Consider the following 26,237-nt stretch of genomic DNA (forward strand, 5'->3'; position numbering starts at 1 on the left):
AACAGTCATATAGCGGTGCATGACTGCCAGCTGACACGCTCCATAGTGATAAAAAGACGCTGTTTCCCCAACGGATTCTGTAAACGTGATTGGAAGCGAAGCATAAGTCTGGGTTTTGGGTACATGTTTGAATAGACATATGCACATAATAATAATAAAAACAACATATCTACATATATATAAGGGATGTCCCTTATTATGGTGGGCATATGCCTTATTTTCACATCCCAATGTTGACTGGTATGACAATAACATAAGGTGAGTTTTCTCTAGACTCACCTCATATCTTCAGTCAAGTGTTTGAAATAAATCCTTCTGAGAGATTATTCCTTAATCATTTGTTAATTAGTTCCATAGTCATGTGTTAATTAGACATTTCCCGGGTTTCTGTGTGAGCGCCCACTGGCTTTCAGCGGAGATTTACTGCAGATCACACTGTGCTTTCCTGATAACGTGCATGGCAATCGTTATTATTAAAAAATGGATTGAAAAAAAAAACAGTTTTGTTTTGGCTCAAAATGAAACACATGAGGAGATTCAATTAAAAATTCAAGATGGCAAAGTTCCGCAGTTAAACCAGCGGTAGAGATGAGAAACAAAGCATGTTGCGTTTCTTTCAGCTTTGTACATGGCGATTGCTAGTATGTCTAGATGGGTGTAAAAGCCAGCAGTAAGGGGTGGGGGAAGGGAGCGCGGCGAGCTCACACTGCTAATTCAGCTCATGAAAGGCTTGAGCAGTGAGAGCAGCTGTCCTCCATTGTCAGCCAGCAAATTTCCAGCATGCCTCATTTCACCTCTCAATGTGAGCAGAGAGAAAGCTAGAGGGCAGAACAGAGGGGGATAAACAAACAGAGACCGACAAATGAGGGAAGGAATGAATAAATGAGAGAAACTGTTGAATGCCTCAAATTGCCGCAGTGCTTCTAAAACGGAGGTTGGAAAGATCATGTGCTAAATGCCAGTGGTGAAGTCTGCTCGTAGCTTTGCGAGGGGTTGGAAGGTGCTCTGCTGAGGATATGCTGTGGAAAAAAGGCCACTCGTGGGCCAGAGGAAGAAGAAGGGGGGAACAAATGACCTGGCTAAATGAAAGGAGGGGAGGGGTGTTGCATTGTAAGTGGATAAAGTTTTTAACTTCCTACACACTAAGGAGCTTGTCAGCGCTCCCACAGTTCCACTGAGGCGAAAGAGGACTGGGGAAGAAATCAGGGCTGCTTCACAGTTCACAAACTTGCAGTACTAACAGTACAAGGTATTAAATGGATCATGCTAACACCATTTTAAATCATACTATAATGGCCAAAATATGTAAGGATGGGTATTTGTTTGTTCGGAAAGTAAGCTAAACTACATATTCAAGAAGTTGGGCTTCCTTAAAATAAAAATGAGGTAGCTGGGTGATTACATGGACCCAACAATGGCGCCATTCTTCAAGAAAATTATTGGATTTTCAATTCCAAAAAACAGTGTTGTTGTGTAAACAGGCAAAACAAAACATAACTTTGCAATATTCGGCTGAAAATGTTGTAATGTACGCAGCCCTTTAAAATTCTAGACCTAGCTTTGTTAGAGCATGGTTCATTGCTTTGTGCCATATTGGATTGTAACGGTGCCATGGTTTGCTGTATATTTTAAAATGGTGCTTCCTGAGTTGTTGTTCCCTCATCTTGTTGTACACATTGGAGATGATTCTCTGTAAAGCAATAGTATTCAGAAACTAGTCTAGTTTCACCCTTTTGGTACCACACTGTTGTGCTAAAAAAGTGATACCGCATGGTCTTTGTTTTACCCATAACTAAATCATAAACAAATAAAGATAAGGTACACACAAAATACCACCTGTCAATCACTTTTTCCGCAGGAGGTTGGTTAGTAAAAAAGGTGCAAAACCAACAGTATCTCAGGTTTTCACTGACATTACTAAACACGTGTAAAAGTGAAAGACCTAAGCAGTGTACTGATGCTGTGACACGTTAACTGATAAATTCAAAAGAGCGAAGAGTTGTTAGAGACCAGATAAATTAAATATCACATTCAACAACTATAGTGAGAGGTGATACAGTGGTACATCCTTTATAAACTGTCCGACGTGCACTACTCTCTGGAGCTTAGATGAGCACATGACTGTGTGTGTGTGTGTGTGTGTGTGTGGTCATGCAATGTGCGTTTTCAGCGGACAGAGGGCTGTTCAGAAATGCTAAGTAAAACACGCTGTGGATGTATTACGTTTTCGTTCTAAAATGCCATTTTAATACTAAAACATATTAGTGTAAACACGGCCTAAGTGTGTATTTTTCGCGAGCAGGTTTGCGACGAGGGTGGGGCAAAGGATCGGCGATACTCGCCCAGCATCGTGTTGTCTATTGGCCATTTGCGATTGGACGATGACATCGTCTATCACCTCAAACCTAATACAAACAGAGAGGGTAAATTCTTCAGCAGGATAGCGCTCCTCATACTGCAGCCTTCACATCAAAGTTCTTGAAAGCAAAATGCCAGCCCAGTCACCAGACATGTCTATAGTAAGATGAAGACAGTGAAGATGAAGATAAAGAATCTTGAGAACTCTGGGAGTCCTGCATTAACAATTTCTTTGCCATTTCAGATGACTTTATTAATATGCTATTTGAGTCATTGCAGAAATGTATGGATGCAGTCCTCCAAGCTCATGGGAGTCATACACAATATTCATTCTTTTTACACTGCACCATGACTTTATATACTGTACTGGACATTATTTCTGTTAAATGACAAGACTTTTGTCTAATAAAAGTCAGACCTTACTGTCCTAATTAAAAAATTTAAATCAAGACATGATCATATTTTATTTTGGTAAAATAAGTGCAATCTTGAGGCTGTTGCATTTTATATAAGCCACTTCTGATAGCAGATGATCAACTAGAAGTTAAAGTACTATTTGTTGTTCCTAAAACTTGGATAGACAAGACTGTCGACGAGTAGTGTAGTGTTTGCTATTGTGGTTATAGTACAGTACTGTTCGGAACCTTACTGCTCAATAGTAGTGAACCATAAAACTGAAAAGAGTGTATTAGTGTTGTCACGATACAGAAATTTTTGGTATTAATTAGTAATGAAATTTGAAAAACGTCCATTTCCCACAAACATTTGAGCACTGTTGTGTTCGTACTTAAACACTGGTATTGGTTATTGTTTTAAAAATCTCAGTACCGATTGGTACCAAAAATCCAGTATTGTGACAACACAATGTGCATTGAAATTTGGTACTGAATAACAGGACTTCTTCAATACTCTGGTAATGAGGCAATTTGAGGCAAACTCAAAATCCTGCTCTACTCTCATACTGTGTTGAACTACTTTTATCATTATGAATATATTCACATATTAAAATTGCTCCAGTAAGATTTGAATTGCCATTTTGAATTCTTTGGCTATTCCTATGCACTTATTCGCTAAACGAAATGGCCAACAAGAGTTCTCTCTTTCTCTCTCACTGAGACAGCATCTAATTCAGCATGCTTGATCAGCCCAAAAGGCAGACCGTTCAGAACACAGCACAAAAACTAAGCTGACAGATGCTCAATGATTGTCTGATGTAGGCCGACGGCCGACCTTCCACTTGGTGCGTCAGTGCATGTAAGGATCACAAAATTTATGCAGTGTGAATATTAAAGAAATTGGTTGGAAACGAGTATTCACTATTAAATAAAAAACTATCCAGCATGAATGTTAATAAATAGAAAAAAGTTGTCCTTCTTTCACATCTAGATTCCCATTTGTCACAGTTACAAGAGTTGAAAGAGAAACTCGTTGAACAAAGGATTGTGAACATTACCACCCTGAAGTGAACTTTGAAAAATCCTTCAAGCAGTTTATCATCGCTGAATCTTTTGGCAAACAATGCATTACGTTTGAGATACACTAATACTTCTTGGGATGGTTGTTTAGGATGAATTGGGAGGCAGTTTAGTTCATTTTAGACATTTGATCTGATCATTCGAACAGCTCTCATTTTACACATGAGGGTGGTGACACGCAGTGATTGGTTGTAATCTTTGTAGAGAACGTTATGTAATCTGTAGCATGTGCAGTGCATTGTTTTGCTGAAATGAAGAATTATTTAGCCTTCTCTTTTAGTGAAAACAGCTGTTGTATAATGTAACCCATTGTTGTGGGGGTGGCATTGGACCATCATGAATCTCTTTATAATGGCAGTCCTTTCATTTTGACAAGCACAATACTTCAAGCCTTTGGGCTGCTATGAAAAGTGGAACATTATTGTTTGATCAAGAAAATCACAAGAACTCATTCATATGCCTTTCTTGTACCGCAGAATGTGTAAAGAGCTGCCATTCAGGGTTGCTTAGTCTTGTGGTGTGTTTAACATCTTTGTGCACTGGCATTGTGTGTCGAGTTACTCTTGCTCTAATGAGGTTAGTGTCACTGGAAAGATCCTTTTAAGAAGATTAGAGGGTATTGTTGAAGATTTCAGTGACAGAATGATTTAGGATTGCTTTGTGCGGGAGACAATCCGGGCTGCGTCATGTGCTGCTTTACTTCTGAATTTACAAATAAATGATCATTGGCATTTGAATGTTTCTTCTGGTACTAGTCTCTTTTTAAAAACTGTATGGTTTTATGACAAGCGTATGTTAACAGGAAGCATTGTTGGAGAGAGAGAGAAGGGGATGAGATTGGGAAAGGTCCGCAAGTCTGAACTCTTATACTTTTGCATCAAGCACACGCGTATGATGCGGCAAAGCCTTTGCACGGTTGCATAGCCCTTGCCGTGGCTACCGTTGACGAGTTCCTCTCAAAAAATCTAAATATACATTGCAATAATGCGTAGCACAAGCTCTGTGATTGGCCAGTATGGTAGCGATGACAAGCGTGGGCAGTGCTGAGAGCCACAAGCCCGATAAAGCAAGTGTTAAATAGTGTCGAGTTCCCTGAAGGGGAACTTGTTTTGGGTTCACCTTATGATTAAAGTTGTTGCACGTCTGCAGGTTCCTGCCTCTGAATGAGTGAGTTTGAGCTACTTGTAGTGTTGAGAGAAAAAAAAAAAACACTCGTGAAGAAACTCTATACAGAGGAACATAAAAACTTACTTCCAGCTAGCGTTCCAGAAGTGTTATTGCAGAGCAACACAAGCAGCCCGCACAAGTTTAAATGCACAACTACGTAAAGACCGGTGCCATGGGTCACGCCGATCACTCAACGCAGTTAATCATCCTTAACTCAGGATGCCCACAGTGCAGTAGTGATATGCATGTCGGTGCAGACTAGTTCTGGTACTAGTTAAATCTTAATCTGAAATATAGGTGTATTTAAGTGTAATTGTTCTGACTGGCTCAATTGTGACCTTCTTAATTTGAAACAAATCTCAGAAAAGACTTATGTTTTTACTCGTATGCAAACATACAACATGGCTCTCAGCACCACCCACGCTCATCACAGGTACCAAGTTAACCAATCACAGAGCTTGCGCTAAGCGTCATTTTGATGTATAGTTACGTTTTTTGAGAGGTACGCATCCGTGTCGGCATCAGCCATGGCGAGGGCTATGCGGACCATGCGCGCGCTCTTGACGCAGAACTACTAATCAACCTTACATTTTAGCAGGAAATTGACCTTTTTAATTTCAGTACCTATTGGTAACGAAATTCAGTATTTTGAAAACCCTAATGTTTGCACCATCTGCGGTTTGGTTAATGCTGCAACAAACCAGCCTTTGCATGGTACAATGTAATGAATGGGTTTCATAGCACTCTAAAAAGAATGCAATGCAGAACAGCATAACCCTTTTTTTGGGCTCTTATTTTCAGGCGTTTTTCTCTTTCGGCCAAAAACTTTGATGTCTTGCTAATTATTTGGTGTTATTTAAAAAAAAAAAAAGTTTAATGTTGTCATAGAGGTGACGCGGTGGTACAATGGGTAGCATGTTTGCTTCACAGCAAGAGGGACGCTGGTTCGAGCCTCGGCTAGGTCAGTTGACATTTCGTTGTGGAGTTTGCATTTTCTCCCCGTGTTCGTGTGGGTTTTTCTGGATGCTACGGTTTCCCCCACAGTCCAAAAATCCTTAACTTAGGATGCCCACAGTGCAGTTTCAGTCCAAAGACGTGTGGTACAGGTGAATTGGACATGCTAAAATTGATCGTAGTGTATGTGTGTGAATGAATGTGTATGGAGTTTTCCCATTGATGGGTTGTGGCTGGAAGGGCATCCGCTGCATAAAACATATGCTGGATAAGTTGGCGGTTCATTCCACTGTGGCAACCCCAGAATAATAAAGGGAATAAGCCAAAAAGAAAATTAATGAATGTTGTCATTGACTCTACTACAAACTACATATCACCCTAATCAAAATCATAAAACAATGTGAGCATTTTGGCAATTGCTGACATTTGGCCCCTTCGTTGATTTCCGTTCAAAGATTTGCAAGCTGTATTACATCGGTTTGAAAAGGAAACCTTTCATTTCACTCGTGTGCTTTTATTATAATAATTTCAAATATGTTTTTCACTTCTCACATTCATCCTCTGTTTATTTCACTATTTCACACCCTCTCGTCAGGGGATCTCCTGAATGAATTGAGCACGTTCAGAAACACTAAAGCTGCCTCAGAGCTGAATTGTAGTGTTTTTCCCCCTTCGCTGCACATCTCAGCTACTCATTACATCATGTAATGGTATGGATGGTTTATGTTGAGGAAACGTGCTGTGCAATATGTTTTGCTGCTTGAGGGGTGCAAAGTGCATATGTGAGATGAAAGGCTCATATTCCCATACTCCCATACTCCCATGTTCCCATAATCAGTGTCAGCCTCAGCCATGACCACAGTTCAGGGTGCCACCCTTCCCTCTGCTGGAAGCACAGAACTCATCCACAGAATTCTCCCAAACAATCTGTCTTCTGTAAAACATATTTCTGTGAGCAACTCAAAGGTTTAAAGGGGTTTGCACTCAAAATGAAAATTCAGACATCAAAAATTGGGCTTGCAAAATTGCTAGCCAAATGTTCCAGAGCTATTGTGTCTTCCATTCATGCGAAAATTATAATTCAATACCTCTGCATTTTCTCACTGATATATTAAGGTAATTTTGGTATATGTAATTCCTGTGAATCAGGGAGTTACTATCAATATGTAGGGTATTGGGCCTGCTTTGTTACTTGTTGAGTGATCAAAGGTGTCAGGTGTCACCAGTGAACAAGTGCCCGCATCCTCCACTAAAACTACTGGGAAACCAACAGTTTTGACCCAAAAATGACAAGTCTGCCAGATGAAGAAGACCCCAAGTCAAATATTCAATCAAAGAAAGTTTAGTGTAGATGCGACTGGTGGTGCTGCTGATATTGTGGCTCTAAAACCACTTGTTGATAAGAAAGTAGGGGAGCCACACTAGGAACAATTACTGCCACAAATAATGTTCCTGTCAGTTTAATTGCTTAGTTCTGCATAATTCTGTGCAGCAATAGCAAAAAAGTAAGCAGATTCTTTTGGCAAAAACGAGTAGGCTGCAGTTCATTACGTAAATTAAGTAAACATATAAAAACAAACCTTTTACAAGTTTAGAATGATGACAATTGCTGGATGCCTAAAATGATTGCGTATTTAGATTTTGCACTATAATGAGAGCATCTACACTCTAAAACCCAACAGTCAACTTTATCTAATAAAATAAGTGTAGTTAACACAAAATTGTCTGAAAGTTAATTCTACTCATTTGAAAAGAATTTTAAACTCTCAGACATCATTATTTTAACTTAAATGGAGCAAGTTCACAGTACTCGTATAGATTATTTTTTTTACCCAAACGGTTTGTAGCAATCGGTTTCTTCTAATGGTTTGAGTTGCCTTGACTTATTGGGTTTTACAGTACTCAGTTGGTTTGATTTCTCTTAATTTATTGTGTTTTACTGTGCTCAGATTGCTTTATTTACTCAAATGGATTAAGTTCAAAATACTAATTAGGATTAAATTTTGAACTTAAATGGTTTGTTGAAATCAGTTTTATCTAACGGGTTGAGTTACCTCCTTGGGTTTTACAGAGTTGGTCTGCATGATAGATTAATCAAAAACTATGATTATCATGCACATCTTGTCAGTTATGCACGGTTTTGTGATCAGTAGGCATCCTCCGAAGCCTAGAGGGTGCGGAAACTCCAAAGACATCAAAAAACGTTTATTAAAAATGTATAATTCTGCTAAAGATATAAATGTAAGATTCTGATGGTATGATGTCCTTGGATAGAAATTTCACAATTTTACAGTATTTTCATCCCTGCTTTAACATGCATTCTTTTGAAGTGTCTAGATAAACAACAAAATAAACTTTTTTTTCCCCTGTGAACACAATATATTTCATTTTAAGACTTTTGAAAAAGTAAACATGTTGGGTCAAAAATTAATTATTGACTTCTGCTTCATTATTTACAAAATCACAAGTTTTATTACAATTTAAAATGGCATCTTTGAATATCTTTCCAGCTGGAAATACTGTTAAACTTAAAACAAAATGTAAAAATAAAACTTACATATACGGTAGGAACATTATAGCAAAAAAATTTGGCAGTTTTAAAACCTTTTTTAAACCGCGATTATACCTTGAAAACGGTTATCGTCCCAAGCCTAGTTGTAGTTTCAGTTTAAGTATTCCATTTAAATTATGAATGACTTGACATAGCCTGCAAGGCCCATTGGACATATAGGCCTATGATGGTTGTAGTGAATGCAATTATAACATTTTTATTTTTTATTAAGTATTTATTAAGTAAATGTTTGTAATTAATGAAGAAATCAATTTAGATGACGAGTGAACAAACATAGAAGCTTTACCCAACCCGTTACATGTTCAGAAACCAATCCCTGGCTCATGCACATTAAGCAAACATATGCTTTCATGAAAAAAAAAATGTAATGCTGATTTTGTTGGTTTATACCTATGTGAGAATAAACATTACATCTATCTTGTAGGGGGGAAAAAAGCATCTTTCTGTGAACATTTAGATGGATATATATTTTGGGTGTATATACTTTAAATAAAGGTACAGAAATCGTACTAATTTGATTCAGAACTAAAAAACAAAATAAACTATTTTTTTTTTAACGAATAAGCAAATTTTTGGATTTATTTTTTTCTCACTATTGTTTATGTTGATAATTGAAATCTTTGTATGATTTTTTTCTGATCCTGTAACAGAAGAAACCGCGTCTACAATAGATCACTGGCTATGTTTCTATCCAAAGATCCGAAATAAATTTATGTGCAAAACTGGAATCGCATATATGATGTGCAAATGAAGAAACCGTTCCATCCAATAATTAAAAATAAAACAAAATGTCACTTCCTGATTAACCTGTCACCAAATATAAGCAGTAGAAACGGAATTTGCTGCTGTAAAAGCTGCGTGAATCTTTTCTTCATTTAATAAATGACTTGCGCATCAGAAGACGATGCTGACACACAATAAATGCATAATGGCATTCAAAGGCGTGAGACACAGAGCACAGATGCTCTTGACCATAATATGGAGGTAATTAATAATACTATAACACTAATACTGAAATGTTTAAGGCATTTTAGAATGACCAAAACAACAGTTCAGATGGTTTACAGTGTGCTCAGCCTGCTGATTTGTCCATTCTCGCACATTTTTATCATCACATGATCTTTCATAACAAAATCGCCTGACTTTTTTAATGCACACACTGGAATTTGTTTGGTAAAAGTGATTTCATTGTAGTTTATGTGCATCTTTTCTTATTGAATAAGAAGTTTATCCTACTCGGTTATGTGCGCAAGTTTTTTTATGCGTTTCCATCAAGCATTTTTTTATGCGCATATCCAGAATGAGAATAAAAATAGGTGGAGAGAAACTGCTATAGTCAGATATGTAACCACTACAAAGATGCTGCCAAAAAGGATCCAATGTTCCTGTAGCTTAAACAAGTTAAACTTGCATGGAAGCTTTTTAATTCTATGTAATTGATGTAATTGTTTTTAATTAAATGGAAAAAATGTCATATGTACCGTCAAAAATATGTGAAGCCTACATTTAATTATGTAAATAATTTTGTGTTTGTGTTTTAATTTTGTGTGAAATTACAGAAGAAGAAAAGAACATGTACTTTTAGAATAAAATGAGGTGCTAATAGAAATATTCAATAATTCATTCATTTTCCTTTGGCTTAGTCTCTGTTTTAGAGGACACCACAGCGGAATGAACCGCCAACTATTCCAGCATATACCTTATGCAGCAGGTGCCCTACCAGCCACAACCCAGTATTTTAGCTTGCCCAATTCACTAACACTAACAATTCACCAACACAGGGAGAATATGCAAGCTCCACACAGAAATGCCAACTGGCCCAGTCGGGACCCCAGCATCCTTCTTGCTGCGAGGTGACAGTACTAACTACTGAGCCACTGTGTTAATAATAGAGCTACATTTATTGTTTGTATTTGTATTAGTGTTATGTTTATTGTATTCTCACCTCTAAAGCTTCAGAAACATTCAGGCTGCTAACAGTTTATGGGCTTTTCTCCAACACTCTTGAGCTTGGCTTCATCATAAGAGTCAATAAATATCCAATCAAATGAGGTGAAATCAGAGGACATGCCCATTATGTTTACAGCGTCTGGCCAGAACCAGTTTTCTGCCATTCTATCAGCCCGTGTCAATCTGTATCCAGGCTGCAGTGATGCATATGCGCTGATAAGAATATTTTGCGTGTAAATCACGCTCAACTGTTTAGTCACTGAGTGTTGTACCTGACTGCAGCTGACAGATGATGTTTTAATATGCCTAGAGTCAGTTTGTTTTTCCTCACGTCGTGCGCCTTTCTGTACTCAGCAGAAGGTTACGCTGATTACTGCAGAAGTTATTAATGAATTACTCGCCCTTCCCCCTGGTCTTTAAAAGCGGACGTCTGCACAGTGTTTTCAGCATTAATTGTGTCTCCAACTGCGACCTTCTCAGATTTCATTTGTGGTGTTGTGATTGATGTTTAAGCTTATTTAACCCTTAATTTTAGTTGATCTTATTGAACCCTTATATAGGATGTTCTTTAGTTGACAGAGTTAGCAGAGTTAGCAGAGTTAGTTTTGCATTTTTTAAAAGAGATTTAATTTCAATACTGTTTTATGCTATAAAAGTTCAAGGTTCCACACACAAATCCAAGTTAACTTAAATGTTTTCACAAATTGAAGTAGGCTGGACATAAAACAGTTAAGTTGTTCCAAAATAAACCTTAGGAATTGTGTTGTTTCAACTCATTTTAAATAAGTATTTTGAACAAGCAGAAGAAGTCATTTCAGTTTAGTTTTAGTTGGTTTTGTTAATAGTTTTATTATATTTTTATTACTTAAACTATACATTTCTAACTAAAACGTGACAAATCATGAAGTTTTGAAAATTTGATTTGTTTTTTATTATTTTATTATCAAGGAAAATACAAAAAAAACTACATAGCCCTGTGTTAAAGGGTTTAACCCTCACCCAAGTTAAAACATAACTGGTTTAAAGTTGAATGTTTGCACATCTAACAGCTAAATATTGTGCAAATATCTTAGAAATAAAACAATAAAGCAATTGGTTGAACAAACACTGAATTAAAAGCCATAAAAACATAATGAGTACAATAAAAAATGTATAAACAATTCTTCGTATTAAACTTATGTACACTAAAAAATGCTTGGGACCACACAATCGATTTGTTTTGGGACAACATGGAGGAATTAAGTCAACTTAGTTGTTTTTTTATTATTATTATTATTATTTAAGTGTATTAAATGTAAAACAATTATTTAACTATTAATTCTCGGGATGCTATTTGAACCGTGCCCAGGCACGTTTCCCGGTTCATTTGACAAGTGTGAGTGCTTCGAATTGGGCCAAGGCGTGATTCAGTTGGCCAGCCCAGTTGGAAGAGGTGTACCAGTGAAGAGTGTGGTTTGGTTGGGCTTTGAGGCAGTACTTGTAGTGTGAATGCAAAGCGCACACGAGCCCGAAACTAAAGACGCAACGACACTTTTAGGGGACTGTTTCATATGGTTTTATTCTTACTTTCCAATGAAAGCAAACTGTCATAGTTTATTAAAGACGCAAAAACTTGACTGCATGACAGCTGCACCTTCAGCAAACATTCTAATACGTACAGCAGAAGGACTGTTATGACAATTTATAAGCATCAAAAGTGGTGAATCTTATCAGCAAAATATTTGACTGCGTGTCACTGCATCACAGACAACTAAAACTATAAAAAATATAACTAAAGCAATGTCCACTGTGCTGAACGAGCACTTCTCTTGCTGTTAAACTGAGCAGCCTTATCATCGATGACGTAAGTGGCTAAGTTTCGGAAGGCAGAATAAAGGGGATTTGCAGGCCGTTAGGGGAGAGGGGAGGGCAAAATGTGCTTAGTAAGAGTACATCCATAGATTATGTATATTGAACAAATAGCAAACATCATTTTTTTGGTTGTAGTTAAACAAAGTTAGTTAAAACCCATGTTTTGTTTATATAGAAAAGATTTCTATTTTTATTGCTCTTTGCTGACATGTTTGACTGTAAGGGCGCCATCTACATGTGTTATTTTAAACAGCCGTAAATCAGATTTTCTGCCACATAACGAATGCCTATTAATTCTGAAAATAATTAATTATTTTTGATTATTACTTTATTTCAACTTAATTTTAGTAACTTTTGTTGGTTTTGTTTTCTTTTAGTTTTTCGTTTATTGTAAACTTTGTACTTTTTCAGTTTAACAATTTTTACTTTTAAAACCAATAGTTTTAGTTTTCGTTTACTAAAAGAACATTGGTTATCTGAATGCAAGTTTCCTTTCGTGTATTTTAACATTTTATAACAAAGATTATAAGAGATGCATACATTGAGTGAACTGTCCCTTTATTATATTTGCTTGTTTGTATTGAATTTTACATCCATACATGCCCCATTTAAAAGGGTTTAATCCAACAGATGATAGTGCAGATGATGCGGATAAGAATATTGATCTGAAGCATGCGTGTCTGGTGCTTTATTATAGCTCATCTGTTGTGCTCATTCCAATAACTGCCATTATTGATTAGGCTAGGCAACATGAATAGATTGTTTTGAGCATAAAAGCAAGATTTCTAATGATTGCTTGCCATTTATCTTCATCAAAATATGCTAATCTATGTTTTGTGTTGTTTTTTAATAATGTTTTTGTATTGGTTGTCTGTATTGGCGAAACTAATAAACTGTATATTATGGTTGGATTGTTTTTTGTTTCCATTTTGAGCATAAAAGAATTATTAACGTTAATAGCTGCATATAGCTGTGTAATTGGCTGTGTAATATTGCTGTTTGAAAATTTAAAATATATCTGTAACATTACAAAGCAACATTAAAAAGTCCCTTGCGTTTATTCTGTTAGCACTATTTCTGAATTCACTCAAATTCCTTGATTGTAGTTCTGGTTTTCTTCAGATAAGGTTTAACCCATGTCTGACCATAGACTTTCTGTGCACATGCTCTACATCTGTTTTCTAATAATGCTATATCAGAAGTTTAAACTGACAATGCCTTAAACTAACACTAGGCATAGGCTGGTCTACGTTTCTGATAGTATGATAACCTTGGATAAAAATATCATCACAGTTTCACGGTATTGTGATTACTGCTTTAAAATATATTCCTTTTAAATATCTGGGTAAAAAACAAAACCCCTTTCCCCTTTGGACCCAATATATTTTATTTTAAGAAACATTTAAACTATTTTGGAGCAGTAAACATGTCAAGCTAAATAATTTAAAATAATCATTGACTTTTGTCGTCTTTATTTATTTGTAAGATTTCTTTACACTTTAAAATTGCTTTTTGGATACCTTTTTTGCTGGAGATACTGTTGACCTAAAAAAAGAAAAAAGAAAACATAGGAACAGTAAAGCAGACTATTTAGGCGGTTTTAAAACCTTGACTTTTTCAAACCGCGGTATATCTTGAAAAACAGTTATCATCCCATGCCTAATGAACACATAGGCTATGCAATATGACGATATCTATCATATGGACAAAATAAAAAGTCTATCATTTCATACTATCGTTTATTTGTAGTGTCGCAAAATACATTGTTTACAGAAATACTTTTTCAAAATTTATATAAGCACAATATTATACTTGTTGGTAACAACCAAAGAAATCCATATATGCAAAAAAACAAATCTAATTAGTTTACAAATTAAGTTATGTTTAATAAAATGAAATAACACAGGATAAAATACATGAAGAAAGGAAGGTGTAGAAAGGCAGTGAAAGCCCAGACAGCAGCTATAATCACTCAGTAGTTCTTCGGCAACCCTCTGCACTATTTCATCTAGGTTTTTTTCCAGCTGTGGTGGCAGGTCTTTTACACACATCTTCCAACTACCTATATGCAAGAAGTTGGTTAATTACGAAATGTCACAGGGTTACATTTATTTTACATTATCATTTCGTTATCTAGTCGTTTATATAACGAGTATGTCTCCAACATTTATTAGATTTGCAAGAAATATTTATGAATGGCTCCCATTAAAAGAGATTGTCCAATGGCTCCAAGGCTCTAATGGAGCCAATGGCTTCAAGGCCTACAGAACTGGATTGATGCATCATGAAGTAAAGTGAAACAGCCTTAAACTCCAGCAAGATTAAATAATTGTATGCAGAACCATAGACCTTTATCTATAAGTAAAGCATAATTATAGAAACTGTGTTCTTGAAGTGAGTTTCGTCATGTTATCTATTACAACTGAAAGCTATGTTGTTTGCACAGTCCTGTCAGGCACTCTCGTCGTCAGTCAGTCAGCATCTAAAATCTTAAAGGGTCACGAAACACCAAAACACATTTTTTGAGCTGTTGACAGTCGTATATGTGTCCCACACTGCTAAAAACACTATTAGGACACCTATATTTCACTAAAAAGTGTAAATTGGTTGTTTTTGCGTTGTTTCAAGCAAATTCGTACTTCCGGTTTGAAACAAATTTTTGAAGCTGCGTCACGGTCATAACATAATAGCGTGTATTCCAGCGTGCAGACTGGACGTCTGTGCCAGAGTGTGTTTTATTACGTCTTGCAGTGTGATGCATTAATGCATGAGTAAGGCTTGGTTCAAACCAATCAGCGCGCTCCATTGTGCAACTTCATTAATATTCATTACTGTCAGAGTGTAGACGGCAGAGACGCCACATTGTATTGGCAAAACAAGCGTGAAGTGTTGCTTTTATAGTTTGCTGCTGTTAAGTTTTGTTTTCATTTTCTCTCTGTGAGAGCGCAGCTGGCGTCACGTGTGGATTAACAGTGTATGCGACGCGCGACAACAATAACTTACGTGTCTAAGGAGGAACATTGTTTACCTGAGAGCTGTTCTCATCTGCAAACGCTGAGATCCGGATTCGCTTGTAGTCTCCTCTAAAAAACGATGCGGCTCTAGTTGCTGTGGATTGTCCTGTCTTTACAGATTTGGTAAGTGAGCGACCAGTGCTCTTTGTTTATTCAGTTGTATTTTATTCGTATCAAACAAACTATTGCACCGAGTATACACAAGTTAGCACTAACAGTTACAACCAAACTATAACCTCGTGTTGGATTTTGTGACCGGAATAACACACGCGGCTTTCTGATGCTACCTGCCGTGTGCATCTAAGTTTCTGGGAAATGCTGAGGTTTTTTTTCTCTCATTCGCCTTGCGGTATCAAACATTGCATGAAAAATACACGCTTAGAGCAGTTCCTCGAATCAAATATCATGTTTGTCGGGAGGGACATGAATGAATTCCCTGAATGAAAGAGCCAAACTGCAGTTAAAGTCCACCATTTAATAATTTGGCAAATAATTCGACTACAGATGTCCATGTAAACATAGACACATTGTCCGCTGTGGTTGTGTGTTTTGACTCTGAAATTCAACGCGCCCAAATAGACACTCCCATACCATGCCTCTTTTCTTCCTCCGACACTCCCCCCTAAACAGAGCTGGACACGCCCACTTTTCTGACTTTTTCCAAAGTAGAGGTGTGAAAACACCCTGCTGAAACGAGGGGGTTTCATGGCCCTTTAAAGGGTTAAACAAATAATGCACAGCACTACTATGATTACAGAAAGGTTTGCTTAATTATAATTGACTTACCTTTTAACAAGTTTTGATTCAACTATAACTCGCTTAAAAATAACAGAAACGCTCTCTGCCCTTCCTCATTGTAAATGAATATCAGCTGCTTCAGTCCAACATCTACATTAGCTGGATGATGAAGATGAAAGCAGGGTGGACATTTCAGCAAGACAATGATCCAAAACACAGCCAAGGAAACTCCCACATGCTTTCAGAGAAAGAAAACCAAGCTGTCGAATGGCCCAGCCAATCACTTGACCTGAATCCAAAAGAAAATACAAATCAAAGATCAGATTTGATAGATGAGACCCACCGAACCATGAAGATAGATTAAATAGTTTTTCCCCCACTGTGAATGTAGCCATTAAATGTAAAATGTACCTCAGAGAATCTAGATAAAATTAAAACTTCACCCTAAGTGCTAGGATTCTTCAAAATCTCCAAACACAAGATTCACAATTCTTAGTTGTACAATCAAACTGCCTTCTTTGGTGGTGTGAAGTCCTGTAGGCTGTGTGAATTATGTACAACTGCTGGCGTCTCATGCTCTTGAATATATTTTGCATGACATTGGTGTGTTTTCCCTCCATCCCTTCTACTGTTTTCTTTTTACAACTATATTTCACTATATGGATTTTAAGGCTATATTAACGTACATCTTTTGACATTGATACTTCAACTGAAACGTTTGTGAAGTGATTTTGTGTGGCCGTTGACCTGATAGTCATTGTGTCATTGAGTCATTGTGTTTGAATGGAGCCATATTGGATCTCTTTCAATGAACGTGGCATAGATCACTGTTAAAGATATTAGTCTACTAGCTGTGTTTCAGGGTGAATAGCTTGGAGGCCAACATTGTTTTTTTTTTTTCCTGAAGTATTTCTTGGCTTTGGCTTGGCAGTATTTCATAACCACTCTTAACCCAAAATACTGTTTGTCTGTCTCTAAACGTAAGTTTCAAGCGTTCAAGAATGCATGGTACAGTTTTATTCAATGAAATCTAAAGTTTCACCACTCTTGAGTTGATGGCTTGGGTGTTTTTTGACACATCTTGTCGCGAGATGTGATCCCTGTGGGAATGCCCCGTAGTGAAACTTTGCACTGTTTTCATTGCCATGGAAGCATAACAAATTGTAGATCATGTGACAACGTTTTTATGGAGTGTTCATTGTAAAGTATATCTAATGCAATAGAGTTTTACTGAGTTTTACAACTATTTTTCTGAAGTATTTTTTTTTTCACAATAGTATAAATTACGTTTCAATGTGTATTTGATTTACTCTGTTTTCAATTGTGCCAAAGTTCTTTAATCAGGTCTTTAAAATAATTCTACTATCTGTCTTTCCACTTTCTTGCTTGGTTGCACCAACTTGCAGCGTTTGTGTGCACTTCTCTAAAAATGTAACTACATGTCGCATGTTTGCACTATGAAGATGATTGAAAGCTGCACCAGGGATGCATTGAGACGGCATATTTTCTATTACAATAAAATTATTACTTTAAAATATTTGTGTACAGACAATTCAAGAAATGTACTGTTAAATATTGTTTACAGGATATACAAGAGTTATTTTATTTAGAATATATTTGCTTTTGTCTACTTTTAATATGAAAAACGTTGAAAAAAATTGTTTTGTTTTCAAAAGTTATTTATTTGTGACTGTTTGCTTTAGGCAATGTGCGTTTTAATTTCAGTTATTTAACAAAGATATTTAATAAGTAATCATGGATCGTAGATAGTGTGTTTCCTTCAATTATTTTTAAATCAAGTAATGCACCCTTCATTCAAAAATCTTTCACTTGTAATATGTAAGCATATTTACTGTACAAAAAGTATCAGTGAACTATGAGGGCAAAAAAATTGAATAAATTAATAAAAGATTGTTAATTAACCGCAATAGAGTTAAAATGTATAACTAGTCGAGATATCGATTTAGGCCAAATCGCACAGCCCTAACCTTGCATTTTTATTGACCATTTTGGCTATATGTAAAGATCGACTGTGACTAAAACTTTCAACACACATTAATTTTTATTAGAATTGTATGATTTCGACATTTTATAATCCTTTTATAATCCTTTTTAAATCTACAATTCACTTTTTCGTTGGCTTGCATTTAAAGCTAGATACTGTCAATTTTTTGGAGGCGTCAATAAATTGCTTCACTATAGTAATGTCATTTTACTTGGTTTTAAACCTAAAAATTTCAACATATTTACTTTAAACTGCATAATAATCATTTAATAATCCATATCTTTATCATTATATAGAATCCACAAAGCTTTTTCATGTGTGTCAATGTGATCAATTCGGAAAATGAAAATACATTCATGTGTTAAAAAATAAACTTTGACATTCTGTAAATTAAACAACTGGTGAAAGTAGAAGTAAAAGAAGTGAATTGATTTTGATTGGTTAACAGAGTACATGATTAATCCATAAACCTATGGTCATATTTATAAATGTGGAGTACGCACAAAATGGTAGTGGAACTGTGCATACACAACTTACCATGCAAAGTTTGTGATCTATAAAAAAAACTTGATTAGAGAATATGCGCAGCTGTAAATAAACACATAAGTAAACTAGACCAATCGATACTGAAAATTTAAAAACACCCATTTCCTGCTAACATGAAAGCTAGACTAAAAAATATGGTTGCTCAGACCCTCCTTATCATTTACATTTACATTTAGTCATTTTGTAGACACTTTTATCCAAAGCGTCTTACAAATGAGGACAAGGAAGCGATTTACACAACTATAAGAGCAACAATGAATAAGTGCTGTAGGCAAGTTTTAGGTATGTAAAGTGTAAGACGCAGAACATTAGTATTTTAAAAAAAAAATTTCTGTAATACAGTTAGCGGTGGAGCCAGAGAGGCAATTGCAGATTAGGAAGGAAAGTGTAGACTAAATAGTTGAGTTTTTAGTCGTTTCTTGTAGACAGCGAGTGACTTTGCCGTTCTGATGCAGTTAGAGAGTTCATTCCACCAACTGGGCAGATTGAATGCGAGAGTTCGGGAAAGTGATTTCTTCTCTCTTTGGGATGGAACCACGAGGTGATGTTCATTCACAGATCACAGGTTTTTGGAGGGCACATAAATCTGCAGAAGTGAGAGCAGATAAGAAGGAGCAAAGCCAGAAGTTGCTTTGTAGGCAAACATCAGAGCCTTGAATTTGATGCGAGCAGCAACTGGCTGCCAGTGCAGACGGATGAGTAGCGGAGTGACATGTTCTTTTGGGTTCATTAAAGTCCACTCGTGCTGCTGCGTTCTGAAGTCTGGAGAGAACAAGAGCTTGAACAAGGAGTTGAGCTGCATGTTCAGATAGGAAGGGTCGGACCTTTCTGATGTTATCAGTTTTAACCATTGTGTAAATGAATTTGCGCCACCTCTGACACTTTAACGTCACCTCAGATGTGCTTCTGTGCAGGCCCGGATTGGCTAATCGGGAGCACTGGGAGAATTAGCGGTGGGCCGGTCCGTTTTCCATTTTTTGCTGCTTGCACTTGCCGTTGCACTTTTTTCATTTTTTTATTTATTTGACCATAGCCACACTATTTTTATTTATTATTTTGCCACAGCCCCGCTCTTTATATTTATTTTCTCGCAGCCCCGTGAGCAAAATGCAGCCCCCAGGTTTATGATGATGTTACTATCATTCCTCCAAAAAAAGCGGCACCTTGGTGAATATTAATTAATATTAAAGAATATTACACCTGCTCAATGAAAATCAGATGATTCACTACATTAATAAATCTGATATAACTTGATCAGAAATCTAAAAAGGGGAGAAGAAGAGTAGACATCAATAGCAGCAGATAACAGTGCAATTATACTTATTTTTCATCCTGAACACATCTACTTAACAGGGCCTACTTGATCTTGTGGTTAGCACGTTGCGTTATGACGCCACCACTCCAAGTTCAAACATCACCAGCTTAAGAATTTTTTTTTTTTTTTTTTTTTTTACTGTTAAGACATATAATACTGTTTGGGTTACTTATGTAGAGGTACACATTTTTTGTGTATGTGTGTGTGTGTGTGTGTGTGACGACCATTACAAAGGACTGGATATCTATAAAGAATTAATGTTCTCATATTATGAAAAACATTTGAAGTTCTAAAGTAGCTGTGTCCTTGAAAAAAACGTGTTAGTGTCATTACAAACTGATGCTAAATTGTGTTAAACAACAGCCCTAAATGTTGTGACACAATTTCAAGAATGTGAAATATAGACAGGCTGTCGTTCACAACTGCATTCCAACAAAGAAAATATTTTCAGCTTCACTATCATTTATCTTGTTTAAAGTCTCCCTTCAACAAATACCAGTATGTGATATAAACATGGCCTAGTGTACAAAATCCCAACACAGGTGGTATAGTAAAACACTAATCTTCTTAACCCCGGCTGTTTTGCGTGACACATATAATAATGTCTTGTGAGCAGAATGAAGGTTTGTGCGTGTGCGGGTGGGTTTATCTTTATAATCACCAGCCAGCATGTTTTGTTCACTAGACCGAAGTTCAGCTCAGAGTTCAGAGAATTGTGGAAAGCTGTTCCTCCACTCAGTCTGTATATATGTTGTATCTGTTCGACGGAGTACCACCCACATAGAGTCTTTCCTCTGTTTAGAGGAAGCAGCAGAATGCATTACTTCCATAAATAGTTGGCTTGTGGTTCTCCAGGGAAATCTAGCAGCATGAAAAACAACTTGTCTCGTGAGTGGGTATATAAAACATTGTTTTGGTTTTGTCATTGTGTACTGTTGTACACCAGACGTTTATAAGGCACACAAGAGTAAACATCTTATTATAACAATCAAATTCCAGCATTCTTAAATCATACTTTGACTTGCCATAGTTAAAGTTCACTACAACACAACTGAGCTCATAAACCGAACATTTTCTCTGAGAATTGTTGGTAAATTCAGACCACATCTCAGCGCTGGATTGCTTTTAAAGGCATTTTGTGCATATAATGGTTTATAAAATTATGTTTTATACGTTTTTGAGAGTACTTTATTTTGTTCATTTTATGGCTAGGATTTTCACCCATCTTGAACATTTTTAGACAACTTGAGTACATGCTATAAAATCTAGTTCTTCTAGAGCTGAAGTTGTTTGCTGTGGAAATATTGGTCTGATGTTAAAGACTGTGGCATAGTTCCTGATAACATAATATTGTAAAATAATAATAATTTTTAGTATGCAGTATTTAGTAACCGTCTTTCAGATGAGATGTTAAACCTGAGGTCCTGACTCTGTGGTCATTAAAAATCCCAGGATGTCCTTCGTAAAAAAGGAGTTTTAACCCTGGCATCCTGGCCAAATTTGCCCACTCTGTCCATCATGGCCTCCTAACCATCCCCATATCACTCTGTCTCCTCTCCACCAATCAGCTGGTTTGTGGTGTGCACTCGGGTGCAGTATGGCAGCCGTCATTTCCTCCCCAAAAAATGTGTAAAGAGCTTTAAGTGTCCAGAAAAGCGCTATATAAATGTGAGGAATTATTATAAAATAAAACAAAAATTAATAAAATAAAAATAGTCAATCGACATAAAAATCTTTGTAAAAACTTCTACAGTTGTAGTGTAACCAATTGGTTAAAGTTGTTAAATGTTCTCATACTTATTTATAACTATTACATTTGTTCCACCAATTTGAATTTTGGCTAGGGAATTGTGCAATATACAGTCACTTGCATGCAAAATTCAATATTTCTGCATGGTGCCACCTTGGCCAAAAACACTGCATGTCAAATTTTGAGTCAGTTAAGCTGCTTTCATGTTGTTCTTTTTTACATTTTAGTACCACAATTGTGGTCAAACCATGCTACTTTTTATAATGACGTCAGATCAAGCTCGTACATACACTTTCTGAGTGTGGGGATGATGTCTCATACCATACAAGAGTTGTTGTGACTATTGTAAAAGCAGCCCTGGCCATTTTTGACATTTGGTTGTCCCGTGGCAAACCTAGATGGGAAAAGTCTACTTTTTTCATAACTTTTGAAATTCAGACTCTGGGATCTGACTATGGCAATTTGGTTCAGATTTGTAAAAAATCTAGGACTAGTTAGCAAACCTAAGTTGTTGAAAACACACAAAATTGGAAAATTTTTCCAATTATCTGTTTTGGGCAGCTGTAGCCCTACTAGGGTAGTCACAATACTGGAATTTGATACCAATCAGTACAAAAATTTTAAAAACATCCATTTCCCTCGAACATTTGGGCACTCTGGGCACATTCCTAAACACCGCTGATTCGCTGCTGTTTTCATATGCTCATCATAAATCACAAATTAGCCGTGAAGGTCATCAGTTCACCAAACTCACCGCTGTTTTCTGCGTGTAACAACAGATACAGTGACACTGGAGCATTTTAAAGCCACGATTCATTAGCGGATCGCTTGTATGTCACCTTTATAGATAAACAGGCTGATCGACGTGACTTTGAAACGCTTCAGTGTCCCTGTGTCTGTGGTTACACTCAGTAAACAACGGTGATTTTGGTGAGACAATGACCTTCAGTGCCAATCACAGTCATTTATGTTGAGCGTGAGAATACAATAGCAAATTAGTGCTGTTTAAGAACGTGCTCAACATCGCTTAAATGTTCACAGGAAATGGATGTTTTTTTAAAGAGCCCATATTATACATGAAATAGGGTCATATCTTGGTTGTAAGGGTCTCCAACAACAGTCTAATATGCATGCAAGGTCAAAAAACACTTTCATGGTCTTGTAATCTGCATTTACTTTTACCTAATTATCCCAGCGACTCCTGTATGAATCGTCCAGTGATTCATTTGTTCCCAAACCCCTCCTTAGCGCGAAGCTAATCTGCGCTGATTGGACCGATGACAGCCTGTTGCGATTGGTCGACTGCCTTCAGTCAGATAGTGAAATGCCAAACAGCTAATCAGCAATATAAAAGTAATCACAGTTGGGTCAATGTAAATACAGACGATGGACTTGAAAATTCAGACGACTAACTATTTTATTGAGCAAAAACTGTCGAGGAGATCTCATAGCTTGTCTCACTCTGCTCTTTTCACAGACACAAACACACACACTTTGCCCTCGTCCGCGCACACACACGATGAAGTATTCTTTGTAGCATGTAGTTTGCAGAAGTTTCCAGTAGTTTCCAACTGCTTGGTTATAATGCTGAGGTTTCATCTTTGGGTAGAGACTCGATGATCTCCATCTGCAGTGTGACTTCAATCAATCGGCATGTTTGTGTGCGTGTGTGCGTGTGTGTGTGTGTGTGTGTGTGTGTGTGTGTGTGTGTGTGTGTGTCTGGGTTTCTGCGTCAGAGGGCGGGGCCTCTGGTTTGAAATCTGCGCGTGCACGTGAATAACTTGGTTTCGTTCGTACGTCATGGCGAAACACCTAATGACTCGGTATCAAGGCGACTCGTTTGAAGCACTATGAGTCGACTCTTTTATAGATGAATCAACCGTTTTAAACACAATACTCTTACAGATTTAAGCCTTAGCTGGATACTTCACTTCACTTAGAGCTGTGTTACACACTACATGGAGGGGAATTTTCAAAAACCCATAATATGGGCTCTTTAATGTTTAGTACCGATTGTTATCGAATTCCAGCATCTTGACAACCCTAAGCCCTACCATGAGGTCGATCAAGGTGAGCTTTGGTGACTTGGCAAAGTCGATACTACCATCTGACAATGTTTCAAGTCTACTTGATCACATTTACACATTTACAAAAGTGACCTTTGTATTTTCTAACAATTACAGGAGGGTTTCACCGCTACACTTGAACCCTATAAAGGATCATAACAATGGACATTTGGGAAAATGTCTTATAAATAGACTTGTTTTTCTCAAGGATTGTGGGCCAAAGTTCTAGCTCATGTTGTTGGAGTGTTGGATGTTGATTCTGGCAGCCAGCAGCGAGTCGTGTTGCGCTTTTGCATTTGTTGTGAAAAGGTGTATGACGGAGCCGAGTGCTAGAGACGCTGTGCTTCTGAGCTGCTTATCTGGATTTCCTCTCAGCCCAGCCTTTTCCAGAAAGGGTGACCTTGACAAGAATGTGGATTATTATTGTAATAGATACCGTTGTTAGTGAATGACTAGTCACACCAGGAGGTAGTATTATGGAGGAGGGGAAAGAATTTGCTATTCTGCCCCCCTCCCCCATGTCTCTCTTACTCTTTATCACTCTCACTCTCTGATCTGTTACACATTATTAGTTCTTGGCTTGACATCTGGATCTTTTTTTTCTTCTTCTTCTTCTTCTTCTTCTTCTTTCAGCCCTTTTTTGCATTTAAGAAAAGAAAGCAAGATGTGGTTTGACAGCACTCAAAGCAACATGAAATTAGCTGGATCTCCTGCGTCTCGAACAAGCAAGCTGAATTTGTGTTCACAGAAAACGTTCGCTAGCTGACAAGATTGCTCATCATTAAAGCCGTGTGTGCTGTCAGTTATTCTAAAAGACCTGAAAGGTACCACATCATCAAACATCTAGCATGAGCCATGGTGCTTTCAGCAACGAATCTTCTGGGCTTTGTAGCTGCGTTTTATTATTTATAATTATTTATTTATGTGGTAATGCATTTTTCATATGGGTCAATTAATGTAGAAGCTGGTACTTCTACTGAAGAGTGGTAGGGGTCTGCAGAAAATTTGTGAAATGTAGAACTGCCCTAGAAACAGCTTGACCATGTGAATCTCTTTGCTAATTCCTAAGTATGTGGACATTGTCAGTACTGGTATTTAGTTTTTATTGCATGTGGTTGACAGCGGTGGATGTCATTCTTTTACAGTGGAAAAAAATCAAACCACTCTGACACCAGTCTTGCTATGCGTGTTAATGCATTATCATACTGATACACAGAACCACCTTTAGGATACAGTGTTTAAACTGTTGTCTGGACATGGTTCTCAAGAATGGTTCAGTAGTTCTTGGCAGTGACTTGCCCATCTAGCACAAGTAATGGGCCTAGGGAATGCCATAGTATTGTAGCCCAAACCTTTACTGATCAAACTCATGCTTTACTCTGGGCATGCAAGAGTTTGGGTGGTACGCTTGTTTGGCAAGGTTATTATAGTTATCAAAAACAAACGAAAAAACGTAAACAAAAATTTACCATTTTTGTTAACTGAATTAAAAATAAAAATTATTTATTTTTTATTTTTTTACTAGAACTAACTGAAACTGTATGGTGTACTTACAAAACTAACTACAACTAACTAAAATTATAGTAAAAACTTAATTTTCATCTATATGAATGTATTTAATACATACTGTAAGTCTTATAGAAGTAAATCTATTTACTTTTGCGCTGCCGGTGTTTGACCCGTACGGCACTTCAGAGTATGTAATCCTGATGCCATTGGCCAGATCCAGTCAGTCTTCGCTGTCGTGACCCGCCACAAAAACAATGAGAAGACATGACAGCAGCATGGTGACAGGATTAAATATGACCCGAGCAGACAAGTAAAAGTATTAATTTAGCACATTTGTGCCTGATAATTGGTTTTATTTCTGTATTTGTAATCACAATCATGAACGAATCGTTCTTTTTTTTACCGGATATTCTAAGTGAACCGGATAACTAGTTCACTAAATCGAACTGAAACATTTGAAACAACTTTCGTCTCCAGTAAGCACTTATCCAGAAACGACTTACATTTGAACATGCCCGATACCCACCTCTGTCTCAAAATAAACCAATACTGAGTTATTCAGTTATTAGAACAGTACACTGAGATCAGATTTGAGAATCTATGAACCGATAATACTGCAAATGCGTGATTCAGCAGGTGAACCGAACACAAACAGTACATGACAGCCTGCCGTGACTGAACTAAACTTGAACAACTGCAGTGTGGGTAAACCGAGGGCTAGTTTTATGTTTTATGTCGTAATGTTATTTAAATGAGTTAATCACATTTCAGTTGTGTTGCAAAAATTCATCGTAAAAAACTTTTTTAGATCATGGTGAAGTTTTAACTGACTGATATTATGATTGCTGACTACATATTTTGGATTTGCTAAGTCTAAACATGGGAGAATTGTCACAAAGTTCCAATTTGCGTTAAAGTTCTGAACTTCACATCGCTACTGTGTATCTAATCTCAAAAGCAGCCTTGC

At 37.0% G+C, this 26,237-nt stretch overlaps 1 protein-coding gene and 1 long non-coding RNA gene across 5 annotated transcripts in view; one reads left to right on the forward strand and one right to left on the reverse strand.

Moving 5' to 3' along the window:
- znf609b (zinc finger protein 609b) overlaps nucleotides 1-26,237 on the forward strand; it is a 108,865-nt gene that overhangs the window by 26,395 nt on the left and 56,233 nt on the right.
- LOC147843256 (uncharacterized) lies at nucleotides 20,060-24,392 on the reverse strand. The gene is made up of 2 exons (XR_015496446.1): nucleotides 22,895-24,392; nucleotides 20,060-22,638 (listed from the first exon to the last, which is right to left on the reverse strand). It is a non-coding gene; the product is annotated as an uncharacterized LOC147843256 (long non-coding RNA).

Source organism: Danio rerio, chromosome 7 (assembly GCF_052040795.2).
Source record: "Danio rerio strain M-AB ecotype USA chromosome 7, GRCz13ab, whole genome shotgun sequence".
NCBI classification, from domain to species: Eukaryota; Metazoa; Chordata; class Actinopteri; order Cypriniformes; family Danionidae; genus Danio; species Danio rerio.